General features: G+C 33.2%; 1 non-coding gene across 1 annotated transcript; it reads left to right on the top strand.

Annotated features, from left to right (window-relative positions):
* Positions 1-5,881: 5,881 nt before the first annotated feature.
* On the top strand, positions 5,882-5,989 carry LOC122111970. The gene has a single exon (XR_006148068.1). It is a non-coding gene; the product is annotated as a U6 spliceosomal RNA (small nuclear RNA).
* Positions 5,990-7,964: the final 1,975 nt, after the last annotated feature.

The raw sequence follows: 7,964 nt of genomic DNA on the forward strand, positions 1-7,964 counted from the left end.
GTAAGACTGGCTTTCAGGATGAGGTTTACTCTTAGTCCAGAACTTTCTCTGATATGTGCGACTTGATTATGCTGACTACAATTAAAGAGAGAGATCTGGAATATCAATTCCAGCTAGCAGCTTCCACATCTATGGACCATGGATGTGAAAGGCATGAACTGATGAAGAATCATGGGGTCACAGGGATGTTTTATGGATACCTTGTGCATTGAAGATCCAGCTCGAGAGCAAGGTCTGTCATATTGGCATGGAGAAGGTAAGACAGTGACTGGTTGATAGAAAAACGTAACACTCTTCCAATTTTTTGTATGACAATGGCCCCCAAAGATTATTATAAAGATAAATATATAAGATTGACTGTCATAAAATTTGCTGATGGCACTACTTCCCTGCTCCTTCTATAAAGCTTTGGATTATATATTTCTTTATTTAAGGTCATTACAAGTATATGTGTAGGATAATCTTAGCAGATGAGCAGAATAGCTCAATAGCTATGTGCATATTACCATATAAGATGATGCTAAGTGACATGAACTCCAAGACATGGACACAAGAGGTTTTCTTTGTTGTTGTTGTTTTTAATGTACTATGTGGGGTTTTTTTGTTTCTTTTTTGTATTTTTCCCCTATGGTTTATCCCATGTTGTCACTGTATTTGATTTTGGTGCCCTGGTATTGTATATATGTTTATTTGAAATAGGGAAGGGAAGGAGAATGACAGAATGGTGAGACAAAGAACCAATGCTACAGCAATATACACAAGACAATATGTTGGGAATGATCTGTACAACTTGGGGGTGAGGAGTTTGGGGGAGGAAAAGTAGGAGAAAAATGAGGGAAGGGTAACAAGTTTGACAACAAATGTATTTATTACCTTACTTATATAACCGTAACCCCTCTGTAACATCACTTTGACAATAAAAAATTGCAAAAACTGTCATAATAAATGACATATTTCATCAAAGTTTTTTCAGACTCTTTATATCCATGGATTCAGTGTCTTTTATAGAGATGTCTGGAAACATGTTTTGAAATAATTAGGTTGATCATATGACATTTGCACTTTTATCAAATTGAGAAGTACTCTGAATCTATAGATGGTACAGTTACTGAATATTTTATTCCAAGCTACAAAATTCGTAAGATTTTTCCATTCCTCTGTTGATTTATATTTGTTGTCTTCATGGTGTAAGACTTTAAATTTTCTCATTTCTTTTATTTCGTTTTGGGTTTTTTTGAGGTAAACAATTACATGCAATAAAGTGGACAGCTCCATAAAATAATATAATATAATAAATTTTGATGAATCAACCCTGAAATTCACGTAGTCACCAAGACCAAGACAAATATTTATATAATACACACAATTAATTCTTCCACAGAGACATCGGTTATCTGCTTTTTCCCTCTGGTTTACTTGGCCTGTTCAAAAACTTCTTATTTGTTTTTATTTCTCTCGAGCAAACTTTTAAGAGTAAAATTTTGGAGTCATTAATGAATGTCAAACATTTTGAAAACTGAATCAATCTTCCAAGTGGTTTTCATCAGTCTGTCAATACTTAACAATTGTCAGTCTTTTTGATCAGATTGATATTTCACTGGGGTTTTAGCTGGCAAATTTCCCTGATGACCCGTGTCATTAAATAACTTTCCATGTGTTTCTGTTTCAATTGTGAGTGTTTGTCCAAGTCTTTTGTTTGTTTCTAATCACATCCTTTACATTATATTGTTAGAGAGTTACAAGAGTTTGTCATATGTTCCGAATATAAATTCATTGTCACATATAAGATGTACAAGTTCCTTCTAAGCATTAGTTGGACTACTCATTTCCCTAATAGTTTCCCATGTTGGGTAAAGATTTTTAACAATTGCTTGCTTGTCCTTTCCTTTTGTCTTCCTTCCTTCCTTCTTTCCTTTCTCCCTTCCTTCCTTCCTTCCTTTCTTTCTTTATTCCTTCTTTCCTTCTTTCTTCCTCTTTCCTTCCTTCCTCCCTCACTCCCTTTCTCCCTTCCTCCCTTCCTTCCTTCCTTCCTTTCTTTCTTCCCTTTTTGGTTTTCTGTTTCACAGAAAATTTTTATGTGCTCCTATATGAGAAGATTCCCTATACTTTGTTGAAAAATTCTGATTATTTCTTCTCAAGTGTAAGTAGAATTTCATAAAAATTTCTCTTTATATAAATGATAAATTCATGATATGAAATCATATTAAATATTTTCAACTACCCTTGTATTGTCTATAGGATGTAGGTCTCTCTCCACTCCCAATATTGGTTATTTTTTCTAGTTCTCTTTATTTCATGATCAGTCCTACTATGGATATATCAATATTTATGAATGTTCACAAAGTATTATTTCTTGGCAGAGATAATTTTATTAATTGCTTCTATCTTTTCTACTTAATTGATTCTGTCCTTATGTTTATTATTTTCTTCCTCACTTGGCTTACTTTGCTCATTTTTTTCTGTCTTCTTAGTGCAAAAATTTCAATAATTGATCTTAAACCTTTCTGCCTTGATTTAACAAACATTTAAAGTGGTAAATTTGGGCTGAGCATAGAGGCTAACATCTGCAATCCTAGCAATGCAGGAGGCAAAGATTAGATAATCACTGTACAAAGTTAGCTTGGGCAAGGGTGTGAGGCCCTATCTGGAAGGCAACCTAAGATAAAAGGGTTAGGGGAAGTGTTTGCTTAATAAGTACAAGACATTTAGTTAAAAGCCTAGTACTAATCCCCCCCCTTCCCTCCGCCACAAAAGAAACCCTACAAATTGGTCATTAAAGCCTGCACTAATTGTCTACTACAAATTTTGATTGGTCTCTTTTAATTTTATTCAGTTGTAAATATTTTCTAATTTCTCTATGTCTTTGCTCCACGAGTTACTAAGAAGCATATTCAATTTCCAAATACTTCAGGATTTTCTAAAGATCATGCTGGTTTCTAGGGTAATTTTTCTGAGAAGATATTCTGTGAAAATTCAGTTTTAGATATTAGTTGACTTTTTATGACACAGAATAAAGAAATTTTCCAAATGCATTTGAAAATAATAATTATTATTTTTATTCTGAAGATCCCAATACCTAGACTATCTTGAGATTTCTTTCTTTTTTAAATATTTTATTGTCAAGGTGATGTACATAGAGGTTACAGTTGCATAAGTAATGTAGTGAGCACATTTCTTGCCTAACTTGTTACCCGCTCCTTCATTTTTCTACCACTTTCCTTCCCCTACAATGCCTTCCCCTGAATTGTACAGATCATTTCCTACCTACTGTCCTGTGAGTATCGCTGTTGCATAGGTTCCCCCTTTGTCCTTTGTCTCATCATTTTGTTGTTCCCCTTCCCTTCCCTAGTTCAGCTAAACGTATAAACGTATATACAATACCCAGGGTATTGTATATTATACTGAGGGGCATCTGGGTTGGTTCTATATCTTAGCTATGGTAAATAATGCTGTGATAAATGTAGTTGTGCTGGTGGCTTTAGTGTGACTTTTTTTGTGGTCATTTGGGTAAATAGCCAGAAGTGGGATTGCTGGGTCATAAGGGAGGTCCATGTGTACTCTTTGGAGGCACCTCCATACTGCTTTCTAGAATGGTTGAACAAGTTTACACTCCCACCAACACTGTAGTAGGGTTCCCTTTTGGCTACATCCCCTGAGATTTCTTTTTTATCTGTACATCCTAAAGGTTACTATATTTTGTTGTCTATTTTTACAAGTAATATTTTTCAAATTCATTCAAGAAACTGTGCCTGTTTATGTTGTTCATGTGTGTGTGCCCACATGTATGAAATTCTCATCACAATCAAGATTATCCTAAGGTTTTCTTTTCTTGTGGTCCTTTGTTGATGTTGTTGGTTGCAAGGCTTGAACTCAAGGCCTGATGCTGTCCCTGAGCCTCTTGGCACTCAAGGCTAGCACTCTACCACTGGAGCCACAGAGCCACTCTCAGTTTTTAAGTGTTTAATTGGAGATAAGTGTTTCACAGGGACTTTCTTGCCTGGGCCAGCTTTGAACTTGGATCTTTAGATCACAGTCTCCTGAGTAGCTAGGATTACAACTTTGAGCCACTGGCACCCAGCTCTTGTGATCCTTTTTAATTTGTCTATTCATTCATATACTACTCTGTTTCCCTAAGGAACATCAAATCTCACTTTTTGTAAGAATAAGTTTGTAATATCTAGAAATACATAGAATGTTTATATTTCATGTATATAAGATTATGTAATTTAGATATTTGTTTTTCTTCTTTTTTAACATAATTATTTTATATTTATCCATTTCTGTGTTATAAGCAGTTTATCCTTTTTGTTGCACTTTATAGTATATTGCGTTCTGTTTATCTATTCACTGGTTGATAAACATTTGGGCAGTTTCCAGCTTGCTGCCAGAAATGGTGATGCTTCACGTTTTCCATCATCACTCTTATCTTCTGAATTAATTTTTCAGTCCCACTGAATAGCTCAATTTATTTCTACATTTTTATATATTAACACATCCTAAGACTTCTTGCAATTTTTTTCTGTCATATTTAGGTGCCAGTTCTTTTTAATTATGCTTCAAACCCCAACTCAGATCTTCCTTTTTATTTTAGTTTTTTAATTATTATTATAAAGGTAAAGTACAGAGGGGTTACTATTATGTAAATCAAGTAAAGAGTACATTTCTTTTTGCACAGTGTCACCCCTTCCCTCACTCTCTCCCAGTCAAGTTTTTTGATCTTACTATATGGAGCAAACCAACTTCTATTCTGTACCATCACTGATTTTCACACATACTTCTATTATTATTATTATTATTTTGTCGTCGTGGGGCTTGAACTCTGGGTTTGGGTGCTATCTCTGTGCTCTTCAGCTCAAGTAAAGAGCTCTTCCACTTGAGCCACAGCCCCACTTCCAGGTTTTCTAGTGGTTAATTGGAGATAAGAGTCTCACAGATTTTTCTGCCCAGGCTGGCTTTGAACCGTGATCCTCAGATCTCAGCCTCTTGAGTAGCTAGGATTACAGGCGTGAGGCACCAGCGCCCAGGTATTATTGTTTTTATTATCACTAAGGCATCACTTTTTCTACGGATTCCATGAGACACCAGAGGGAAATTCTGGTACTTTGTCTATTCTTTATTTTCAGGTCCCAATACAGTGCATCATGCACCATGTTTAATAAGTATTGAATGTGTAAGAGAATATTGCATATTAATAAATAACAAATACTGAGACAAATATAATTCTATTAAACTGCATTGATTCTGTTTTAGTTATTGCAGACAGTTTATATAGATAAGGTGTAGCAAAGTCATAGAAAGTTATAGTCTTGGATGGATAGGAATAAATGTTAAATTCTACTTCAATCATTCCATCATTATCTGCTTCCACACACAAAATATCAATTTATATAAGTTTAACAAAAAAACTTCCTTTGCTTCTACCAATTTTAACATTTGTGTTTTTTAATAACCTTTAAAATTGTTCCACTAACAACTTATGCCCTTGTTATCTAGCAATCTTTGTTTATTTAATTGTTTGTATAATGCTTAAATATTTTCATCTGATTGAATTTACTAGGAAGTAAGAAATACCAAAGGAAAAATGATTTTCTTTTCAGAAATGACACATTGTTTGTCTGCTTTTTCACTTGTTAATATAATCAAACTTTCAACATCCCAAAGAATTTATAGTTAATGGTTAGAGACTATGAGGAAACAAATACATTTGATAAAAAGTAATTGCCAAGCTTAGTAATACATTTTAGATGTTTACTCAATGAGGCCATAGGAAGTCTCTGGTATAATTGAGAATTCATGTAATAAGATTTAATGAAATTACTTAGTCTTTTAATATTGTACCCATCATTTCTAAGAAAACATTTGACACTTTAAACCATCCTAAGTGCTCGCTTCGGCAGCACATATTACTAAAATTGGAATGATACAGAGAAGATTAACATGGCCCCTGCTCAAGGATGACATGCAAATTCATGAAGCATATGTACTATGTGATTTTTTTGTTTATTTTGTATGTTCTTCCCCCATGGTATAACCCCTGTTTTCACTCTATTTGATTCTGGTGCCCTACATCTTATATATACATTTTTCTAATTTGGAGAGGGGAAGGGAAATAACAAAATAAGGATACAGGTTGACCTATTGTAACAATGAGATACAAGACACTGTTGAAAACAAACTTTACAACTTGGGGGGGGGGTGGAGGAGTTGGGGAGGTGGGGTGAGAAAGGATGATAGGGGAAAACAATGGAAGGGTAACAATGCTCAGTACTTACTCATGTAACTATAACCCCTCTTACAGAATCTTTTATATGTATATGTATATATATATATGTGTGTGTATATATATAGCCTAAGAGTGGAAAAGCTGACAAAAATTATCAATCATCAGAATACACTCTTGTATATTTAATTTGGAGAAAACAACTAATTTGAAGTAATTTTTTGTGTTAGTATCTTCAATTTTAAACATCTTTGAAAAAATCTTATTCTTAGAGTTTTTCTATGATTTTTTGTTGATTATATTCACTGGGCTAAGCCTCTGAAAATAGAATAGCTTGCTTGTTATGTCATCTGCAGAGTAAATTACATGGGTGCTAATAAATTCTGTCTTTCTCGTAGAAAGAAGGATTCAATGGTAACATGCAAAAAAGTAATTTGTCATGATTGCTTCTTATTTTCAGTCATATCCTTGTGTATGATGAGTTCCACTCCTTAAAACTGTGTCCAGATTTTTCTTTTTCCTTAATATCTAAGATGAAGACAGAATTGTCAAAGGTTGATTTATACAATACATAAAGGCAGTTATCCTTATTTATTTTATTGGATGAGAAGGATTTATTAGGCAAGAGAAAATATTATTCCTATTTTCTTCTCTGAATATGCTCTGAAAGAGAGAATAATAAGGGAAAGAAATAAAAGTCTAATAGCTATTTCTGACACCATTGAGTATATAAGGTTGGAAACCACAAATACAAAGGGAGAACAAAGTCACTCTAAATGTATTACCTTAAGAGTAAATTACACAAAACTTCCCAAAACATCCCCGAAGGAATAAATTACTTTGAATATTTTCACAGCATAGACAATAAATCAGTATAGAGATGTCTTTTGGGATTTCTAGACTAGCTATTATGGTAAATGTGGTAAATTCACATAAGACTATTAACTGTAGGCAGAGAATTGCACTTTTATAACATATTTTTAAAACAGATACTGTATTTATCACAACAATTAGAATTAGCTTTACTCTGCTAATTATAATTTTAAACTCAGTTCAATATGGGTTTTTTTTTTTTTTTTTTGCTGAGTGGTTCCAAAGGCTGAGAAATTTTCTGGAAATCTCAAAATATGGCTGAAATATACTTCTTATTTCTTAATGTTCAGAGTAGCTAGAATTTTGTGAATATGGTTAAAAGAGAGTATCTTCTTAGGATACAATCTTCCCATCTGCAAATATAAAATATTTTAATGATGAAGACAATTTAAAAATTCAGGATAAATTCAGGTCTAAGGAAAATACAAAGAAATGGAAAAAATTCTAAAAATTTTGTGTTCTTTCATTCTTTGTGGCAAGTGACTTCAATCTCAAGAAGAATGTGGATGCAGTTTGGAGGTTATCATCTTTTTATTAGAAATTGTGTTTAATTACAGGAGTGAATATAGACCAATATCACAAACTCTAAAAAACAAAGAGGGGATATATAAAACATCATTGTATACAAAAAGTCATCTGAATAAATAATGTATAAGTAATCACTATAGTGAAAATGGCATGATGATACTAAAGAGAAAAGAAATAGTACCAGAAGGAAATAGTACTCTCTGAAGAGAACATTATCCTTTGCAGTAAACAAATACAGCAATTTATCATTTACCCTTTATAAATCAGCATGCTTTTTAAAAATTTTTGATAGAGGAATAAATAACATGTGCCACAGTTATTCCACATGGAGTCTCCTAAAATG

Source organism: Dipodomys spectabilis, unplaced genomic scaffold (assembly GCF_019054845.1).
Source record: "Dipodomys spectabilis isolate Male_0828 unplaced genomic scaffold, ASM1905484v1 ptg000089l, whole genome shotgun sequence".
Lineage (NCBI taxonomy): Eukaryota > Metazoa > Chordata > Mammalia > Rodentia > Heteromyidae > Dipodomys > Dipodomys spectabilis.